A 23,165-nucleotide genomic window follows, 5' to 3' on the forward strand; every position below is an offset into this window, starting at 1 on the left:
TCTTAGGAAAGGGTGGAATATCCTTTGGTTCACTTTCCTGTTTGTCTTCCTCGTCCTCTGGGGGAGGAGGTTGGCGATTCGGAAGAGTCTTTCCAGATCGAAGATTGATCTCTTGGATCTCCACAACATAGGTAGGGCATGATGTTTCCCCAGTGTATACCTGCTGGGCCTGTCTATTGTTGGGGTTCGGGTTCGGTTGAGCAGGCATTTGAGGTTGCCTTGGAGGAGCAGGAGGTAATGGTTGAGGTTGAACTGGTGGTGGAGGCAAAATGGCGGGAGGAGTGTTGTACTGGGGCCTCCACTCTGACTGAGGTGCATTCCACTGAGGCTGTGGTTGGGCATGTGAGTGATATGAATGAGTAGTGGGCTGAGTAGGGTACTGAGGTGGATAAGACCATGGAGGAGACATAGACCAGGAAGGATGAGCAGGGGGACCCCAGGAAGGCATAGGAGTGGATTGGTTGGGGTTGTAATAAGCTTGGGGTGCCCCTTGCATCCCCTGATGGTAAGGTTTAGGTCCTTGTGGCCTCCTTTGGTTGAGGAAATAGAGAGGTTCAGTGGGGGCTTCTGTCCCTTGGTACATGGCTTTAAGCCTAGGTAAGGTTGGACATTGATTTGTGGGATGGTCCTCCTCACAAACGAAACATACCTCAACCGAATGTAATGGGCATTCGTTCTTAGGGTGTCTCCTTGTACATCTAGGGCAGAAGATAGCCAAAGCCCTCTCAGCTTCTTCCTTCTTCTGCTGGATCCTGAATGTATCAAGTTGCATGGCAATGGTCTGTCTCACCTCACTTTTGAGATCCTCTAATTGATTTACAAACTCATGTTTGGAGAAAGGAATACCAGCTGAGAGGAGGTTTCCTCTACCTCGTTTTCGGGCTGCCCTAGAGTGGTTCCTAAACACAGTCTTGATGTCCTCATAAGGCAGTTGGTAAATATCTCCTCCAGCTAACATGTGAAGGGTATCTAAGAGGTCTTCAGGGACTCCTCGGAGCAGGACCAACTTGAGGTATTCAGGGTCAAGTGTGCACCTGTCCCATTTATAGCTAAGTTGGAACCTTTCCTCATAATCCTCTAAGGACTCATCATTTCCCATGGTCATCCGAAAGATTTCTCCCTTGGTTTCCTTGGACCTACAGTAGTCCCGGTACTTGGTATTGAAAGCTTGCTGCATCTGAGCCCAAGTGGTGATACTATTCCCAGGTAAGCCCATGAACCAGCGTAATGCTGCATCCTTAAGAGTTGAAGGGAAGAGTTTCAGCTTCTGCTCATCTTCAGTATAGTCATAGGTTCGACAAAGGACAACAAACTCAAACAGGAAGGTATTAGGATCTTCAGTAGTCAGTCCATGGAAGTGGGGTAGAGTAGAGGGGCTAATGTTCTTCATTTTCATGTCTCCATTGGTTTCTCGGATGGGGAAGGCACCTTCTATTCTCTCATCTTCTCCTCTATTGTCAGCCATAGCTTCAGATGGGATGGTCTCTAATTCTTCTTCTGCTATAGGATCTTCGTACATCTCCTGAGGTTCACCTATAGGTTCTTCTGGATCACTGTCACTGAAGAAGAGAGAAGGGTGACTCAGTGATGTGGTGGGGGTGTTGGGTAAGAATTTTCCTGTTTTATCTCGATTCCTACGAGGCATGAAATGGAAAGACTTTTTTTTTTTGATTTCTTTTGTTTTTTTCTTTGGTACCTGCAAAAACTAAAACATATTGATCTACAACTAACTATCTTGCTGAAATGAAAATGCAGAATTGAAATGAAAGCAAGAAAGAACTAATCTACTTTGCTCAAATGGAATTGCAGGAATGGAAATGCTAGCCTACGCTTGCAGAATTGAAATGCTAATCTACGCTTGCAAAATTGAAATTGCGGAATTGAAATGCTAATCTATGAAAGCAGGAAATGTCTATGCTACTTTTGCAGAATGGAAATGAAATAAACTACTTGGCAGAAGGCGAAAGTAGGAAAATAGAAGAAAAGAAACAATTACTAATACTCTGACGCTTCCCCGACAATGGCACCAAAAAGATGGTGGGCTCCAATATTGTAGCAATAATGCTACAACTCCTGGAGCTTCCTTCTCTAATTTTATCAACCCGGTAGTTCGTAACAAACTTGGAAGCGACGGTGTTGTATGCACAAGTACTAGCTCTTGTCGCAGCTGTCACTTGGTCAGCTGGCACAAGTCCGCTAGGGCTCAAGCCAACTTCTATATGCTCTCAGAAGAAGCTTTTTAAGTGATGAACGAAAGCTATCTCAAAGGAAATTAACCTACTTTGCAAGAATGAACTGAAAGCCAACAAAACATGGAAACCCTAGTAAACCCTAATTTGACCAGCTTAATCCTTACGATGCAATGGTGGGAATGCAACTTCTAAAAATGATGCCATTACTTCTAGTGAGATGAGATGCATGAGTCTAAACTAATTTCATCTAAAGAGAACATGTTTTTGTATTTTTTCTCAAGTGGTTGGAGTTATTATGACTGTGCTTCTTACTGGGTCTTGACTGTGCAGGGGTAGTTCAAGGGGAGGAAGGCTTGGAAAAGGTCAGGAGGACTCTGAGAGGGTCCAGAGGATCCCTAACATAATTCCACATAAGTTCACAACCTTCAGATGCCTGGCAACCGTGTTTGCAAATTTCTACAGGATGTCTGCAGGGGATCCTACAGGAAGCTCGGGATTTCTACAGGAAGATTGCTAACTTCTATAGGATGTTCTGCAATCGGAGTTTTGGGTGATGGATGGGTGAATGAGCTGTATGGGTGTATGGGTAGGATGAGAGGGTAGCTTGTGATGGCTTATGGACAGAGAGATGAGATGGAGAGGGGGTGTGTAAAGCTGGTTGGTCGATAGGAGGGTAGAGGCAATGGAAGGCCGAAAAGATAAAACAACGTGGATAATAGAAGAGTTGGTGGGAAAATGATCTAGCTGGGAGGTAAGGAGATGTCTTAGGCACGGTTGAGAAGGATAAGGAAATGATAGAGTGGTGCTGTGCAGTGTAAATGAAACAAATCACCTCTGTCTTGCACAAACCGAGAATTCATCAACCTATTCTAACTGTTTTATTAAAAACCAAAGAACAACAATGTAAGTTAAGGGAGAATTGTGCATGGTGCTGGAGAAAAGAGCTACTCCACAAGATCTAAATGCATGGACACTTCTGCAACTGAAATTATTGCATTAAAGCTTGCATGAACATATAAAACAGTGTTTTTGGTAGTTGGCACGGTCTGCACTTCCGGTCCCCAAACAGAGGTGAAAGTGAGTGTGCATTCAACCTTTTTTCGAACTTTGATTAACTCCAATCCTTACTCTAATATAAACTACTAAAAGCAACTTTTGTTCATAACGCTAACCTATGTAACCACACCAAGAAATCCGAATCAACAAACTGTGTTTCCAAGTGCGAGTAAAGGACAAGAAATATAATGTTGAAAGAAAGACAAGTAACAATACAAAGAAAGGAGGCCTATTGCTCTCAGGTTGGGCCCAAACCTGAGAGCTATAGCTCCTGTAAGAACTTAGAATTGAACTCAAATCTGCCTGCCTTTTATTAAAAGATCATAGTCAAAAGTCTAACAACATGCCAAAAATGGCTTACAAAGAGCAAAACAGAGCTGTAGCCCGTACTTCAGAATATGCAACAAAGGTTCAAAAGTCTTTTATCGAAGGCTACAGCCTCAATATTTATACATTATGAGGGCCAAGCTGGCCTCCTAAATTAGTGGGGCTTGGCTGTCCAACTAAAAGTAAATTGTTGTTCCTTTAGAATCCGTTGGCTGCCTTCTAGCTTGGTGGTGATAGCTGTTGGAGCTCGGAGTTGGGGTGGATATCACGAGAAAGGTCATTCAAGGCTGTGGACAACCTTCCTACAAAACCGCAATGCCACCTTGGCTGTCTCCTTGCCTTCATCTTCGTGGTTTTGCTCCATTTAATGTCAAAAAGACCTGAAATAAACATGTATTAGCCACATAGGCATAATGACTGCCCTTCTTCCTACAAATAACATGAATATACTAAGAAATGATGCATAAGTGATAAAAAATGAAGGGTTGAGCAAGGTAAGTAGGCCAAATGAACCCAAAATGTTACCAAAATTTGGGGCTCATCAAAGATCAGTTCGAGAAAGAAGGCAGCCAGAAAGGTATAGTCCATCTACTTTCTATTCAAATTTTGCTTTATCTATTACTGATGATGATCCCAGAACTGTGAAGGAAGTAGTAGATTTAGAGGATGGCAAACTCTGGAAAGAGGCCATGGTTGATGAAATGGCATCTTTGCACAAAAATGAGGCTTGGGATCTAGTGGAGTTGTTGGCTAGAAGGAAACCCATTGGAAGCAAATGGGTGTTCAAGAAGAAGACAAATGCAGAAGGAAAGGTGGAGAAATACAAATCTCAGTTGGTAGCAAAAGGTTATTCCTAGGTGTCGGGAATTGATTTTGGTGATATTTTTTCTCTTGTTGCCTGAAGGTAACTTCTATTAGATTACTTTTATCTGTTGTTGCTACTTTTGATTTTGAGATAGAATAGATATATGTGAAGACAACATTTCTTCACGGGGATCTGAAAGAGGAAATATACATGAAGCAACCTGAAGGATTTGCGGTGAAGGGTAAGAAATAATTGGTATGCAAGTTAAAGAAGTCTCTGTATGGGTTAAAAAAGTCACCAAGGATGTGGTATTAGAAATTTGATACATTTATATGGGGACTTGGCTTCACCAGAAGCAAAGCAGATCATTGTGTGTATTTTAAATTAATTGGTGACCGTGTTATTTATTTGGTCTTGTATGTGGATGATATGTTGCTGGTTGGAAATGACAAAGAAATTATCCAGGATTTGAAGACCCAATTGTCCTAAAAATTCAACATGAAAGATCTTGGTGTTGGTTCTGCCTCACCAATTGTTGGCTCTACCTCAACAATTCCTCCATGATCTTGCTAGCCTCCCCACAGCTGGCCAAGATCATGCTCTGATACCACTGTAATATTCCTAATGGAAGATTTGCAGCGATAACAAAGGCAAGTAATAACATTCACAATAAAATTTTATTTCAGTAAGGAACATATGAACAAAAATTTCTCATTAACACCCAAATGGAATGGAAGTTGAAGGTTTTAAGGTGGCATTCGTCGATGGAAAGGCACGTGTTTGAAAATAGAATTTTGAAAGATGTTTTTGAGTTCAAGGTTGCATTAAGTTATAGGAAGTCCACTAAGGACCATGTCCATTGACACATAACATCGGAGGTCTATGATTCAGATGGTGACAGGGAAGCCTGAATTCAAAAAGAGCATGAAAGTACATGTATGAGATGTACCAAAGGAAAATATTACAAGGGGACCATTCCCCTCATGTAACAGGTTCACAGGTTTGGAAAAACCCATGGAGTTTTAGATTTATGAACGGGAATCTCATGTATACAGAAAGCCCTCTATGGCTTCAAGCAAAACACACTGGGTGTAGTATGAGAGGATTGATAGCTTTTTTATGAAGTTGATATTCACTAGGAGTGAAACCGATCCAAACCATTTCTCGAAGGTTGTGGATGATATACCTCTCATACCGGCACCTTATGTGGATGAACTATTTCTAACAGGTGCAGACCCTCTCATTTGCAGAAGTAGGAGGGAGTTGGATTCCGGACATATGTTTTGCAGTTTGCTACAAACTATATTTTGGGCATGGAAATTAAAAAAGATAGGGAAAAGAAGAAGCTCTGGTTAAACTAGAGGAAGTATGTCGAGACAATACTGCAGAAGTTTAATATGTGGGATAGTAAACCGGTGAAGGTTCCTATTCCTGTAGGTGTAAAGTTTCTGTTGAACAGTGTCCCAAGACACAAGAAGAGGAAGAGGATATGTTCCATGTTCCATATGCAAGTGCAGTTGGTAGCCTGATTTATGCAATGGTCTGTACTAGACCAGACATTGCACATGCAGTGGGAGTATTGAGCAAGTTTATGTCAAAACTAGGGAAGGAGCACTGGACAACAACGAAGCAGGTTTTCAGGTATTTGTGTGGCACTAGTGATTATGGTTTGTGCTATCAAGGAAGATCAAGATTGGATAGAATTTTGGATATTCATGGCTTTGTTGATGCAGACTAGGCTGGAGATCTAGATCAGAGAAGATATACAAGTGGGTATGTGTTTAACCTATTTGGAGGCGCAGTTAGTTGGATGAGTAAGAAACAATTTGTAGTGGCATTATCAAATACAGAGGCAGAATACATGGTAGCCACCCATGCAAGCAAGGAAGTAGTTTGGTTGTAGAGATTGTGTTCAAGTATGGGGTTAGTACAGGGAGCTATAAGGATAAATTGTGACAGCCAAAGTGCAATTTTCCTAGCAAAGAACCCCGAATATCATTCAAAGATAAAGCACATTGATGTTCATTATCACTTTGTGAGGGATATGATAGAAGACAAAAAGGTGTTGCTGGTAAAGGTGGACACTTTGAAGAATACTGCAGATACATTGACAAAATCTATGAGCTCTAAGAAGTTCTTCTGGTGTAGAGAAACAATGGGCGTTTCAGGGTTGGAAAAATGACTAAGCTCTCATGTAGCCCCCTATGGAAAGAAAACAACAAGTGGGAGAATGTTGGGTTGTGTTATATTCTTTCCACATAGTTAACAGGGGGTTTGAGGGGTACTCGTAACCCCACTTTATGGTGAGCAAGAAGAATCATTTGTTCCTATCACGGCTCCAAGTGCTAGCTAAGGTTCTAGAGGAAGATCCCGAGCTAGAAGAAGATCCTAAACCTATTGCTCCATTCTAGGGTGGTGCCAATCCGCCAAAAGGAAAGTGGATAATGACATCCAATCTATGTTTTTTTCATTTTTGTAGAAAACCATGTTATTGTTTCTAGGAGGTTAGCTGACTAGGTCTCCTTGAAAATGTCTATTATTTATTTAGAATGATGTAGGAACAAGGTTATTTTTGGAATGCTTGGACCAAATGATTCAAGACCGACTTATTCTATAGTGAGTAGTGGTTTCCCATGGGGTATCAATGGATATTATGGCTATGTGCTATGTATATTATGTTTTAATTGTTAATATAGAGATGAAATTTACAAACATAAATATATACAATCAATTAACAACTCAACTTGTATTCAAACAAAGTAAGTGTGTTCAAATTTAGTTTTTAGATAATCATTATTTATACATTGGATTAACAACTCAACTTTTGTTAAGAATGATATGATCATTTTTTGTTATATGAAGGTATAGATACTCTTCGACTAGAGGTGGTGATAGTAGTGAGCTCCATTACTGTATTCTTTTTCGTTTTTTTAATATTTTTATAATTGTATAATTTTTAAACATTTAATTAATATTATCTAGTTATTTGGGTTCTACCCAATATCAAAGGAAGAGGTTTCATTAGACATTCATCATAGTTCAAAGGGTGAGTGAGTTGTGAAAGGAAACTTGGATTTATGGATAGTAGTTTTGTCTCTGCATTATTATTGTAGTCATTTGGATTCTATTTAGTTTGAAAGGGAGAGTTTGCATTGCACATTCATCATAGTTCAAATATGAACACAACACATGAGGGTGAATTGTGAAAGGAAATATGGAGTTATATATAATAATATTTCCTAGTCATTTTATTATTGTAATTTGTACTCTATTGGGTATGAAAGGCAGATTTTTCATTTTACATTCATCATAATTAAAAATGAAACCAACACATGAGAGTGAACTATGAAAGAAAAAGTTGTGAGTTATGAATAAAAATATTTCTTAGTCATTTTATTAGTCATTTGGATTCTACCTAGTATGAAAGGAAAAGTTTTGATTATATGTTGGTTATAGTTCAAAGATAGAAACAACACATGAAAGGGTGAATATTAAAAGGGAAATTGGAATTATGAATAATAGGTGAAATACACGAGAAGATATATGAACAAAAATAATAAAACATGACATATATTGAAAACATAAAATGTTTTTTTCAAAGGACAATATCTCAAGTGGTAGCTAGCATGTTTATTTCCCCCTTCACTCGAGTTATATTCTCCAGAGTCATGCCAGCCTATATGGAAACAACTTGAACATGTTGAAAATCTTGATGAGTGGATGGTGGGGATTTAAATTGATTAATTAAAAAAAAAATAGCATGTGAACAAGCATCATATGAAATGAGTTATGTTTTTTGGGTATGTGGTATTGATAATCAATGGTATTGGCCCATGGTGCTTTAGCAAAACATATTTAGAGATTAAAAATCTACATGGTAAAGTGTGGGTGAATCTCTACATTTCAAGAATATTCTTACATGTTCTTTTTAAAGATATATATTTCTAAGTTATATGTTAATTAATTTATTAGTAATGATAACAAAAGTGTGTCATCAAACACAAACAAATTATTAATTAAAGGAAAGCAAGTTTACCAAGTGCATGCAAGAGCTTACAATAAACACTAAATGGTCTTGTATGAGGAGAAAAATATGCCTTAAATAAGCTTATGTCCTAAAAATAGATTGGTCATGGACTACTTATCACAAATGACAAGTGTCCATTTAAATTCAATACAATATTAACAAAGTTACTAATCTTAATACTATGTAATGAATACTTTTCTAGATCTATTAAAAATATATAAAGGGCTAACGTTATGAAAATAATAAAATCAAAGTATTTTTGGATCATTATATCTAACATTCCCCAGTTTGATCCAAAAGTACATTAGCACAAATACCAAGTTTTTGTCTAAACATAGTAAATTTGATTTTGCGAAGCAGTTTTCTAAAGATATCTATGATCTAATCTTCCAAAGGATAGTAATTTAGTTTGATGATGCCTTTGCAATGAAAGTTTTGATGTAATAATATTTGGTATTGACATACTTTGTTTTGGAATGGAAAACTAGTTTTTTGGAAATATTAACGATTGGTTGACTATCAATCGACAATGAAGTCACTTCTCCTTAATAAATTCCCAAATCCTATAAAACTGTGTTTAACTTGTAGGTTTTAACCCTGTACAAAAATTACCTACAATTAAGTTATTAAAAACATAAATTATACAATGGTGAGAACAGAAAATATATACTAAGTTTTTTTCTCCTGGAACCCAAACGTTGAGCCTTGTAATTGTCATATATTTCCATAAGAATATTGAGCTTTGATATTAATTTCTTACCTTTTTCTTCATAACTATACTTCATCACTTAGTATAATTCAAGTTTTAAAAGAATTAAGATTGTTCTCCATAATGTCGTTTCAAACAAAGCTATCTTATTTATAAATGGATCGCTAAAGCGTTTGTCAGAGGATTTATCATAAATAGGGGTTATGGGAGCATGTCAAAATTCATCGAAAGTTGATGGCATTTGGAGAACATATGTGGAAAGCTCAAGCAAGGCCAATTTTAAATTAAGGAATCAGTTGCAGACAATATTCTCAGTTTCTTCACCAGAATATGTCAAATTGATTTCAATTAAGAAAGAGCAATTTGAGAATCTTCGATTCTCAAATCATTCCTTATGCTATATACTTTTTTTTTTAATCACCATTTCTATATTATAAAATGATAATAGTTTTCCCTTGCGAGAGTAATGAAGAAGTATTGTAATTTTGTGGATATAACAATGACTTATATTAGGTTTTAATTGTTCAAAAAATCTAATGTGAAGATCTTCTTTTGATTAATTCTAGTTTGGCAATTACTTTGTTGAGCTAAATTTCTCTTAGACAATCTGACTCCTGCTAGTTTAGGATTGCTTCTTGGATGATGCATTGTCTCTAATTTGTATCATTACTCTAGTATATTTTCTAGTTAATTACTCCTAGTATATCGATTGATATGGTTCTTTCCATTTCATTTGAATTAGAGCATTAAGAAGCATTTCAGCACGTTTGATGGTTTTTTCTGAAAGAAATACTTATTTAAGTTGTTTCCTTAGTTACAATTTGTTGTTTCCTTAGTTACAGTTGTTATCTCAATTGTTGTTTTTAAAATTTTGGTTGTTATTTCAATAGGCGTAGATTTTTTCCATGGGATTTTAGAGTAATTTTATCAATAGATTGAATTCTTGCAAGTTTCTTTAATTAGAATCTCAGTTGTTGTGTGGTTGACCATAGTTATTTAAGTACCAATTGATTGGGTAGAGTACATAAGTGCTTCTTTATTTCAAGTGTTTATTTCTGTCATTAGACTAGAAGCTAGATCATTTTAGGATTTGTTTTAGCCTTTAGAAGTCTCTTGCATAGATTTTTCTGATTATCTTGAGATAATGTTGATACTTAATCGTTATTTTAGAAACATTCAGGAACCTATTGACGGTGCTGGACCCGCCAACATGTCAAGGGGATATCCCTCGTAAGAAGTCCCAATTAGACCTCAGACTGTTTGGTGTAGGAGTCCCAGTAGTGGTTCATAAGGTAATGCCTTGACCGCTATGTCACACAGAGGGAAGTAAGATAACTCTATCGTTAGCAAGGGTGGGACTGATGCAATGAGTCAAGGAAGGTGTATGAGAGGTTGTAACACTTTGAAGGGGGAAGGAGGTGAAGGTGAGTTCTAGGTTGAAAGGGATCAGTCCCAACTCGGCTAGGAACACACAACACAAAAGGACATGTACAACTTTTGGTGGAGCAGTCCACTCGGATGTGGCAGTCACCTCATACAAGGTGAGATAACACATAAAACACTCACGGATCAGTCTGAGATGAGTGTGACGATTGTTATAGCAAGGTTCATGTGAAAGGTCTTTCTAATGTTCGATAGAGCAGTCGACATGGAGGATGACAACATTAACAACATATACAACACATTAACAACAAGATTCATATAATTGCATGTGAATCAGTTCATATATAAGTACGTAAGTGATCTAGGTGGATATTGGTGGCCACCCACCAATTCCACTTCCCCACAATTGTTTCTTTCAGTTTTTCCGTTTCCTTAATTGTAGCACAGTTTACTATTTTTAGCAGTTTTTTTGGGTCCTGAACTTCCGAAGCCGTTTTGAGGCCCTAAATGATGGTTTTTTGGGAAAATTGGGAGCAACATGGGTCCATGGATCGTTACTTCTCATCTAAAAGTTGTAGTTCTCGGATAGATCTTTCTAATGAGGTATTGTGCGTGTCAAATGGAGATCGTATGCCAAAGTTACGACCCCGAGAAGTTGATGTACCAATTTACCCAAACGAGGCCCATAGTTTGGCACTTCATCTCCTAGGGTTAGGTTTTTGGATTTTTATGGTTTTCCATTGTTTCTTAACAATAAATATGCCTTTGAGCCTCATTGTAAGACAGTTCAGAGGCATGTAGTCGCCACATCTCTCCTTAGAGATAAGCTACCATCGCCTGAGCTTGTTTATTTCCATTTCTATTTGTAAGCATATTTTAGTATTTTACATTAATGAAATGAAGTATTATTTCTACTGCATCTCTATATTTATGGTTATCTCTGTAATTTGTTGCGTTCCTGTTTAAATCCAGACCAGTAAGTTAAATAACATATATCATGAAGGAAACCAGAGCAGTCCAACTACAATAACAACATATGCATGAAAATGTGTTGGTTCTTATTATATAAAGAAGTGTACATCTCAATCATAGAATACATCCATGTAAACCTGCTAGCCCCAATAGTGGAACGTTACAACCACATCCACTTGCTCCTCCAAAGAGATGTACTATCTCTGTGTAGTGGAGAAGCCAAGGCGTGTTACAATATTGTCCAAGCCTTCTTCAAGATAGTCTTAGTAGAAGTTTGGCTGACCAAAAGGCCATACAATGAGTTATGAGGGACTATTTATAGCAAAGGGTGGGGTGACCCTTGACATTCCCCTTTGTGACAGTTCAACTACCCTTATGACTCTTCACCTACTCTATGACTGTTACATCCAACCATTAACACTTAACTTACACTTGACATGACTCAACATTACAATGCACATGTACTCATGTGAGACAACATGGCTTAAGCAAGCCTTGCAAGACATCATTGACACTCGGTCCAGTGTGATAAGACCAACTATTTACATGCTTGTGATGGTGAAGGTGGTGAGCTGATGCCAAGCTTGGTTGTCCATGATGGTGTGCATGCACCTCATGGTGACATCTTGCTGAAGTGAAATATTGCCTCCGTGGCAACCAATGCATTAGTTTGGCCCCTTCATCCAACTTGTTTGCTAACATGCTCATGGTCTTCTTGGGTAAGGTTGAACTAGCAACACACTGATGCATAGTGTCCATGTTGATCTTCAAGTGTGTTATGAAACTAGCTCACAAGAAGATAGAAAATATAGATAAACGCCTTGAAAATAACCCTCTTCGATGGGGCAACCTCCTTTACATTACACAAATGAACAATTCTTGGATAATACAAATGACAAGACCTCCTTTCTAGATATAGGAGTTTTAGGGGTCATAATATAATCAGAGCTTACATAACAATAATAATGTAAGGGCACAATAATAACAATATGAGGATTACATGAGCACAAAAATATAATAAGGGGGTTGTACTAATAACAATAAGGGGTTACACTAGTAGTTTTTCCTCAACGCTTGAGTATTTCTTGATGCTTCTATATAAAATTCTTGTCCTCCCATGTGGAATCTTCAGCAGGTAATTTCTTCCACTTGATGAGATACTATGAAATTAATCGATTTCGTAGCTATCAGGTTCTTGCTTTTGTGATTGCTCCAGGTTCCAATATGTTTTTTCCTTCCTCGTCAAGTTATGGCAATATTGTTTGAATTGGGATCTTCTACAACTTTTGAATGAGTGGCCACACTTCTTTGTCCTTCTTCCATTCATCCCTTGCGTCATTTATCCAATCTGGTTGGATAATAGAAATAACACAAAACAATGCTTCCACATCCTCATCCTTTCTTGAGAGTGCATCTGCAACAACATTTTTCTTCCCCTTTTTATAGATGATTTCAAAGTCATAACCCAACATATTTGTGACCCATTTTTTATATTCTTCTAAAGATAATATTTTTTCTAAAAAGTGTTTAAGACTATTAGGATCCATTTTTACCTTGAAGTGTCTTCCCATTAGTTAAGGTCACCATTTCTTAAGTGCATGTAGTATTTACAACATTTCGTTCTCATAAATAGCTTGTTGGAGATGTAGCCATAAAAATACCCAATTGCCTACATCAAAACTTCTTTCACTGCGATGTTGATCTGCCTGTTGTTTCATTCGATTATGCACCAAAGTGGCATTATCCTTTAAAAGTTGGAGAACTTGTTGTTGATGCTCGATGTGATCTTTCATTGCTTGAATCTTTTTCTTCTTAATATGTCCTTCTATCTTGAGAGTTTGAGGAGTGGTAATTTCTTCCAATTCATTACAAGATATGGTCATATTTATTTCTTAATGCTCGATGTGATCTTTCACTTCTTAAATTTTTTCTTCTTGATATGTCCTTCTATCTTGATAGTTTGAAGAGCGGTAATTCCATCCAATGAATTACAAGATATGGTCAAATTCATTTCTTCTTTTTCGATGTGATCTTTCACTTCTTGAACCTTTTTCTTCTTGACATGTCCTTCTATCTTGAGAGTTTGAGGAGTGGTAATTATTTCCAATGCATTGCAAGATATGGTTGGATTCATTTCTTATTTCTCTGGGGTTGGTTCTTGGTGTATATCCTCTTCTTTTGATGTTTCTTCATCCTTTTCTTCCTCCTCTTCATAATCTATGTAAAATAATTTCTTCTCAACGAACTTATGACCTTTAGTATATTTCCTATCATAATTGTAACAATGCCCTTTTTCTCTTTTTTCTTCCAATTTTTGTGGTGTAAACCTTGTAGGTTGTGGAAGGCTAGGAGAAAAAACAATTCCATAATTATAGCCATGAGTGGTGGGATTCCTTGTTTCCATAATTTCACTTTCAATTTTCCTTGCCAACCTGAATGCCTTCTCTACTGAATCAGGTTCCCAAAGACGAACCTCATGTTGAGTGTTATCCTTTAAAGTCCTTATGAAGACATCAATCCTTTGCTTCTATGGAATATAATTTACCCTTATATTCAATTTTTGAAAGTCCTCAATGTGCTCTACCATTGAACCCTTTTGTTGGAGATTTATCAAGAAGGTGTTTCTCTTTATATCCTCATAATGTGCTATCATTTCCTCAGTGAAAATTGACCACATGATAAGTGGTTTACGAGAACAAAGCCCTTCATACCATAAAAATTGATTCGATTATAAATATAAAGATGCAATACGTACCTTTTGTAACAATTTCACCTCATGTACATCAAAATATTGCTCCATCTGTAGTATCCAATTTAACGGATCCTTGCCATCAACTTCGGGACCTCGATTTTGAAATGACTGTAACTCTGTAATTTCATATCTCCAGGTTCTGAAATTGCATCTTGTAGTCGCCCTTTGAGCCTTATTTCTAACCCCGTAAATCTGATCAAGATTGGATTCTGCAAGGAAGAGTTATGTCAAATCTCCCACAATGACCTGATTATAGACTAGTTCAGTAGAGTGAACTTGTATGAAGTGCCTCGTGTCACAATTTAAACCTTAGGACCTGACACCGATACATCGAAAACTACATTCTGTCCTCTTTCTATAACTTCTGATGAAATTTCAATTTGATGCTCAAAGTGAAATTTATGACGATTTTCCCAAGATCACCTATTTGGGATGTAATTCGAGAGCCTACAAAAACCCTAACTGTCTTGGACTGTATCTCCGAAAATATAATAAAACAAGATCTAAAATTCAGGCCCAAGCTTCACCAACTCTTTGGCTCAATTTTTTTTTTCTAATTTTAGAGTCTAAAACTTTGTAGAAACTCAATTATAGTGAAAATTCCACAATGACCTATTTGAGATGGAATTTTAGAGCTTGCAGAAACCCTAAATTCCTTAGATCATATCTCCGAACATATAGCGATACAAGATCTGAAATTTGGACCTGCAGTTCAACAAGAAGTTGTCTCAAATATTGTTTTTAGCTTCTGAAATGTCGCAGAAAAATGTTTTAGCGAAACTTCCATGATGACCTGTTTGGCGCAGCAAAACCCTAGAATCCAAAGCTCTTAGACCAAATGCAATGAAACCAGTGCACAAAAATATAGAAAAGATAGATAAATGCCTTCAAAATAAGCCTCTTCGAGGGGGAAACCTCCTTTACATTACACAAATGAACAATTCTTGGATGATACAAATGACAAGACCTCCTTTCTATATATAGGAGTCTAAGGGGTCATAATATAATTAGAGCTGACATAACAATAATAATGTAAGGGCACAATAATAACAATGGTGTTCTAAACACTCTTTCCATTAGAGCCCTTCGAATTTCTGACGCAGAGCATCTGAATGAAGAAAAGAAGCATTTAGTTTTAACTTTCAAGAATATAGGCTACAAAGAACATGAGATTAAAAAAGCCATAGAGAAAGCTGAAAGAAAGTTGTTATCTCATGAGCCTAAGGCTCAAGACCAACCTCAATGTGGTAAGGTTTTTCTACCTTATATCCATGGGGTTACAGACAAAATCGCTAAAATCCTAAGAAAGAAAAACATTATCACTCATTTCTCAGCTCCTGGTACTATCAAGCAAGGATTGAAGTCAGTAAAAGATGATATTGACAATCATCAGCTTAAGGGAGTCTATAAAATAGACTGTTCTTGTGGAAAAAGCTACATAGGCGAAACAGGTCGTTCCCTCTAGACTAGGCTCAAGGAGCATGGCGCTGATATTAGGAATGGAAGATCTTGTACCTCAGCCTTGGCAGAACACTCCTCGAAGACTAAGCACCATATTTGCCTGGAAAACACATCAATTATCACAAGGGAAGAGCAGCATCAGAGACGAAAGATCAGAGAAGCCCTTGAGACTATTAAGCATCCTCATAATCTGAACAGAGACAATGGTATGGAGATTAGCAGTAGCTGGCTTCCCTTGATCAGTGAAATCAAAAAGCGTCAACCCATCCCCAGGTAAAACCTTCAGCAGGTAAGTTATCCCTCTCCTATTCTATTTTTATTGGTCAATAGCTTTTATTTATATCATATATAGTATTATTAGCATTAAAATACTATAGTATATTAATTTCTATATAGCTATTAATTAATATATTTTAATTATTATATTAATTAAATATAAATATGAATTATTTATATTTGTTAATATGATTGGGTATAAATATATTAATTTAGTTTATATAGAAATTAATATATATTGCCCTAGGTTTTTTATTAGAATTAATTTATTATCCATTTATTTTATAGAAATAGCCTCTTTAATATAATACTTAACACTTTAATGCTATAATACATTAATTTCTATATAATTATTAATTAATATATTAATCATTATATTAATCAATTATAAATATTTATTATTTATAATTGTTAATATAAATTAGTTTAATATATTAAATTAATTTATATAGAAATTTAATACATTTTAGTTCAATCAATCAATTTACTAATGTTAGTTTGAGTTCTATCCTTTTTATTCAATAGGTTTTAAACCTAGATATAAACTTTGCAAAAATTTTAATAAAAAAAAAAACTTTAATAAAAATTTTAATAAAATTTTTAATAAATATTAATATAAAATAAAGTGATTTATTAAAATTAAAATTAAAATAATAGAAATAAAAATTTTTGTTTCTAGCCGACAGTGGGTTATTCCTTGAGATTTTTCTTCATTAGTATTTATTCTATCTGAAGTGCTCTTCTTTATCATCATTCTTTAACCCTGAAGATGGATCCCATTTGGGATTTGAAACGTTGGTGTAAAAATGTTCATACTGTGGATTCTCCGGTTCTTGATTAACAATAATAACAATATGGGGACTACATGGGAAAAAAAATATAATAAAGGGGTTGTACTAATAACAATAACTGGTTACACTAGTACTATAGGGACCTAACAAAGTGTGTACTGGTGGTCATGTGCATCAACTTGTCGAAGTACATGTTAAGCCCCAGTTGGACTTGCTTCTTGTCTTTGCCTTGGTGAGTGTGTTGAATGGGTTGGATTGCATGCGTGTGCTCAAAAACATGCATGTTGCTAAATCCCATGCATGCAATCAACAACACTTCTCACCATGTCTTCTATGTGTCAGCTGCTGGGATGGATCCTTAACTTGTACGAGTGCAATTTCATCCATGAGAGCATGTTGCTCCAACTGTTGTTCCTCTTCCTATTCCAACACATTCATCTGTATGTGTAGCTTCATGTTCTTCCTGCGTTGCTGCTTCGACACACGCAACTCCTTATTTTTTCCATCTTCTGCCTTCGCACGATCTTCATGTCACGTCGTCACTTCATATCCAGAGTCTCCAAAGTTGCTTTGATCATCAATGGACCTGCTTGAGCTTGCAACCTTGTTCCGCCTCCATGTTGTCAACAACCCTCCTCTTGCATTTGTTGCATTTGGTATGCTGTTTTCAGCTATTGTTCATGATGCTACTCGTTGTGATGCTAATATTTTCATATCTTGATGTACTTGTCTACGAACAACTTGATGTCTTTGTGGGTAGGCAAGTCCATGGACACTTGATCGATTGCATCCCTAAGTGTGCTATGAACAATGTCTTCATCTCTGTTCTCTTGGAAACCATTGTACCTGTATTGCTAAGAGGCAGATGAACACTTGGGATACATGGAGACATGGAAACACTCATGGAAAGAAATTTGTTAGTCAAAAACCAAAATGAACATGAGAACTGACTTGCAACATACCTGGGTAGATGATCATGAAGGTTACGCAATTTCATCTAGGAGGTCAGGAGACCGACTGTCAAGATTACAAAAGGCATAGTCTGGGTTGTTGGGAGACTGGCTGACTTTGGAACTGCATAATGCACAGTCCAGTCTGGCCACTAACTGTTGGGATTGCCCAATGCACAATTCTAGCTAGGAAGGACTACTGGCCTAGGGATAGATTTGGGCAATTTCTTGCGCCAAGTAGCCACTCTCCTCCAGAAATGTGCAAAATAGTCCTATAGACCAGTGTTGGCTAGGGATGCACAAATCTGGAGAGGAAGGTGAGACTTCCTTCCCCATATTGCGCAATGCAGCCTTGGTGAAGGTAGATTCCAGGCCAAGGTTGGGCCAACTCGCCGACAGGAAAATGAAAACAACTAAGATAGTAAATTCATGGTGACAGTAAGTGATAGCAGAAGTGATTGACAGTGCATGCAAAACATGAAAGAAAGATTCAGCAAACAGATCAACATGCATGTGGGTGAGGCAGTTCGTTGGTTGGACGAACATCCATGCAAAACAGTTTCATGCATGTGACAGTAGTGAGATAGCAACGAAAACTGAAATAGAGCTAGGAAAAGCTAATATATATGTAAATGATAGCAAGCGTTCAAAGAAATCAAGTAAACAATACTCCCACAAGCGAAAACATGAAAAGCAATAGAAATGCAGCATAAGGCATGGGAAACGGGCTTACCCCAAAACAGCTGAGCTTAATGTGTCGACTACTCCTAGATGTGATGCGGGATGTAAGAGCTAGAAGTTTGATGTGAGGAATGAGCCTTGAAACATCTAGTTGATGAGTTTTGATAACATCGATGTTGTGACGCGCATGCCACGAATATAGGGAAAGCGACACTTAGGGGAGATTTTGGAATTGGTCCTTGCATGTATCCTACAACTACTAAACATAGATCCCTGAAACAAGGGATGTCTTTGCATGTTACCTTTGGAGAAGCAACCCATGCATGGAAGTTTGTTTTTCTCAGTCCCGAAGGGAACCGGTCAAGTTAGTTGCACATGCAATAGACTGCTCGACTGTTGGAGGAAAAATGTGCATTTCTAGCAGGGAGCTGGACTAGCTGCCCAAGAGATTTGTGTAATTTCAGTGTAGAGAATTTGGCTGTTGCCCATATTTGTGCCAATTCTAGGCTGAAAAGCCTTGCTAGGGAAATTTGCGCAAATCCTGTTGGGAGTGTTGGCAGGCAGGATTGCACAATCCTACCTGCCAACAAGCTGCCAGAGAGGATTGCGCAATTTTTGGAGGGAAGGATGGTTTCTTTCCAGAAATGTGCAATTTTCAAGGGGAAGTTGCTCGGCCTATAGCTAGACCAAGTCTGGGTGAACAACCTGTGAGGGGAATGGATTGAGTTGTGACCGACAGGTTGCCTTTGTGCCAGAAAGACACTGAAGCTTGTGAAATTGATGAAGCAAGGCAAGCTATTGTGAAGGTTGGAAGGGAGGCTCCAAAATTAGGTTAAGGAAAAATTTTGGTGGGTGTTTGTAGCCGCTACAACACTTAGTGACATGCTGATAGAACTCTAGCTCTCTGAATGGACCTTGTTCGTGAAAATCAAGTCTAACACCTCTGGAAGTATTGTTCAGTTTTCATCTCATCTTGGTTTCACACTGACTTGATTGTAAGATATAGCATCTACCAAAACCTTGGTCGATTGACACACATTCCAAGCCAAGGAAACATGGTTGTTTCGATTGGGGTTGAGGGGTAAATATGTGCTCAAGCAGTATAGTCGTCAGAGTCTTAGTTTCATCTCTGGTGTTGCTCCACTGCCAGTAGACCTGGACAGTACCCCGGTGGAGTCACATAGGAACACAAGCATGCCTCCGCTACTAGCGAGCCTAGTCAGTACCCCGACAGAGTTACTTGCATCACCTCCCTACCCATGAAACCTTTCTCTTCTTTCACCTTATTCATTTTGAATTTTGAATTTTTTACTTTTCATTTTTTCATTTTTCACTATTCATAGCACTTATTCATTTCAGAGGCAGAAGAGGGATCCAAAATTATTGAGAGTAGAAGAGGTCATTCTAGCAGATAAGTAGTTCATTGTATCTCTGACATGCATGTTAAGGTTTTCCCCCTTACCTTACTATACTTGACTGAGATGACAAGGGTTAACCCAAAAACAAACAACTAGAGAAGGTGACACTAGTTAGCACACAAATGTTGTTTTTACACCAAGGTTCACTTCGAACAGTACGTATTTTCCTAAGACGAATCATGGACTAAAATTAACAAGCTCATCATATAGAGGAAAGATGATAGATAACCAAGTAGTGATAGTTGTACAAGCCCTCTTGTACTTTACCGAACTCGCTTCAAGAGTCATACATGGTTTCATGCAAAACTAACGTATGAATGAAAGAAGTGAACGAACTACCAATCAACAAAGAAAAGCAAGAGCAGAAGAAAAAATGAAAGTGAAGCAAGTAAACAAACAAGCAAGCAAACAAAGAACATAAGAAAACAAGCATGCAGGCAAACAACTGAAAGCGAACACTAATCCTACTCCTACACTAATGGCACATGGGCCTGATCACGTGAAGTGATACTTCCAATGCATCCATTGGCGCATTGATAGACCCATGTTGGTGAAGGCTTGGTCTGTGAACAACCCAGTTGTGTGAACTAGAAAGAAAGAAAGATATAACAATGAAGATAACCACACTTCATGATTCAAAGTGACCATGAGACATAAGTGAGTGCATGTGCATGACGGGTAGTCCGCAGACTTATCATGGTGTTGGGTGACACTACGTGCAACTTTGAAGCATAAGCACACTCTTGACTGTGACATGCAAGCAAACAAAAGAAACAAAGATAACTTGTGTCACGCATGAGTGCTTGCAATGTAAGACTCCTCCAATGCATGAGCAATGGGATCGTGTAGTTTGAGTGGAGGAAGTGTGATATGTGTGTGAGATGGATCTTTAATACATACATATGAGTGATGAGGAGCCTTGGGTGATTGAACAATTTCATGATCGGAAGTGAGACTAACCCCAAGGGAGCGAGGACTTGACATAACCATTAGCTCAGGCTGAAGTTCCTCAACAATCTTGGGTGTCTCAACTTCATCATCAGGTAGATCATCATACACCAATGGCTTCGAAAGATCAACTGTGATAGATTCATGATCACGATAAAAAATGGAAGCAAATGGATCATGACTGCCAAGATCACAAAAATCAATGGATTCTTTGGCATCCTCATGATTAGATGAATCAAACAGAGGGGTAGATGAAAAGAAAACAAACTCATCCTATGTGTTTTCAGAAAAGACACATGAAGGATCAAATGGATTTTCAATGAGTAATTTATCCTCTCCATTGTCAAATGATGGACTAACATCCGGTGAGTCCTACAAGTGATCAACAATCGGTGCATCCGTGGATGAAGATACACATGAAAAATCATGGATGGAAGGTTCACCAAAAACGTTAGGAAAGAACACATGGGGTTTGGACAAAAGGGATTCACTCTTCACCGAGTGTTAATGTTCAAGATCTCACTCATACTCTTCATGAATGACAATGCATGTTGGTTGTGCAACAACAACTCTGTCAGTGGGTTGTTCCTCATTCACAACAAGTGAAGAGTCTGAAATGGATGAACACAAGACAAAATCATTTGGAGGAACACCTGAGTGCAAAGACGGAGGTCGAACAAAAGAATTCATATGAGAACTCAAAGGACTCACAACCAAATTTGCACAAAAATTGAGTGGAGTGATGTTGGGAGAGTGTGAAGGATGAACAGGTGTGTGAGTATGATCCTCAACATCAATGGGCAGTGGTGGAGCTACTGGATGAGAGGGAGGCAGACAGTTATTTGAGACAGTGCCCGCTTCCACATGAGATTGCATAGTTCCATGAATGAAGAATGTTGAGTGAGGCTTGATATCGGGCTTCCTCTTGGTATGGGAAAATTTCTTAAGGAAATACTCCAACTGGTCCCCAAGATAAGCAAACTTCATCTGGCTCCTCGGAGCTCGAAACTGTAAGTCACAGAAGCACTGCCAAAAATCAATAACGGATTCATTTGGAGCCCTTCGTTGTTGTAATAGTTTCTGGTCAAGATGGTCTAGATCAAAATGATAGAATGTGTCTTCAATGAGATCAAAGAAGTGCTCAAATGAGTGCACAGTATTAGCCAGTAGGCTGAGCACCCAACGAAATGGAGATTCGCGAAGTGTGTATGCAAGTAGCAAATCAGCTTGTTCGTTAGAAAATTAATCTTCCTCATGAGTCATGGAAAGAAAGTTATGTAAATGCTCGAGCCAGGCCACTTCACCTTCATCGTCATATGTGTGAGTGGACAAGAAATCTAAAATCTTTCTCGAGATGGAGACATCTCCATGATTCGAAAAACACCTCGAGGGAAGCAGAGTGCAAGACTCCATGAAAGATATGCAAGGGTTCAAAACTAGATGAGAGGACATTGCTTGTCATGAAGCCCTCCTTCTAGCACCAAAATGTTGATGGTGTTGGACCCACCAACATGCCAAGGGGATCTCCCAGGTAAGAAATCCCAATTAGACCTCAGACCGTTTGTTGTAGGAGTCCCAGTAGTGGGTCATAAGGTAATGCCTTGACCCCGATGTCTCACAGAGGCAAGTAAGATAACTCTGTCAGTAGCAAGGGTGTGACTGATGTAGTGAGTCAAGGAAGGTGTATGAGAGGTTCTAACACTTCGAAGGGGGGAGGAGGTGAAGGTGAGTTCTAGGTTGAAAGGGATCATTCACAACTCGGCTAGGAACACACAACAAAAAAGGACATGCACAGCTTACGGCGGAGCAGTCCACTCAAATGTGGTAGTCACATCATACAAGGTGAAATAACACATACAACACTCATGGATCAGTCCAAGACAAGTGCGACAGTTGTTATAGAAAGGTTCATGTGAAAGGTCTATCTGATGTCCGGTAGAGCAGTCGACATAGACGGTGATAGCTTAACAACATATACAACACATTAACAACAAGATTCATATAATTGCATGTGAATCAGTTCATACACAAGTATGTAAGTTAAACAACATATATCATTAAGGCAACCAGAGTAGTCCAACTACAATAACAACACATGCATGAAAATGTGTTGGCTCTTATTATATAAAGAAGTGTTAGTCTCAATCATACAATACATCCATGTAAACCTACTAGCCCCAATAGTGGAACATTACAACCACATCCACCTACTCCTCCAAAGAGATGTACTAGCTTCGTGTAGTGGAGAAGTTAAGGCACATTACAATATTGTCCAAGCCTTCTTCAAGATAGTCTTAGTAGAAGTTTGGCTAACCAAAAGACCATACAATGAGTTATGAGGGACTATTTATAGCAAATGGTGGGGTGACCCTTGACATTCCCCTTTGTGACACTACAACTACCCTCATGACTCCTCA

Source organism: Pinus tabuliformis, chromosome Q (assembly GCF_031772625.1).
Source record: "Pinus tabuliformis cultivar Carrire ecotype Pingquan chromosome Q, CPIR1, whole genome shotgun sequence".
Classification (NCBI taxonomy): domain Eukaryota; kingdom Viridiplantae; phylum Streptophyta; class Pinopsida; order Pinales; family Pinaceae; genus Pinus; species Pinus tabuliformis.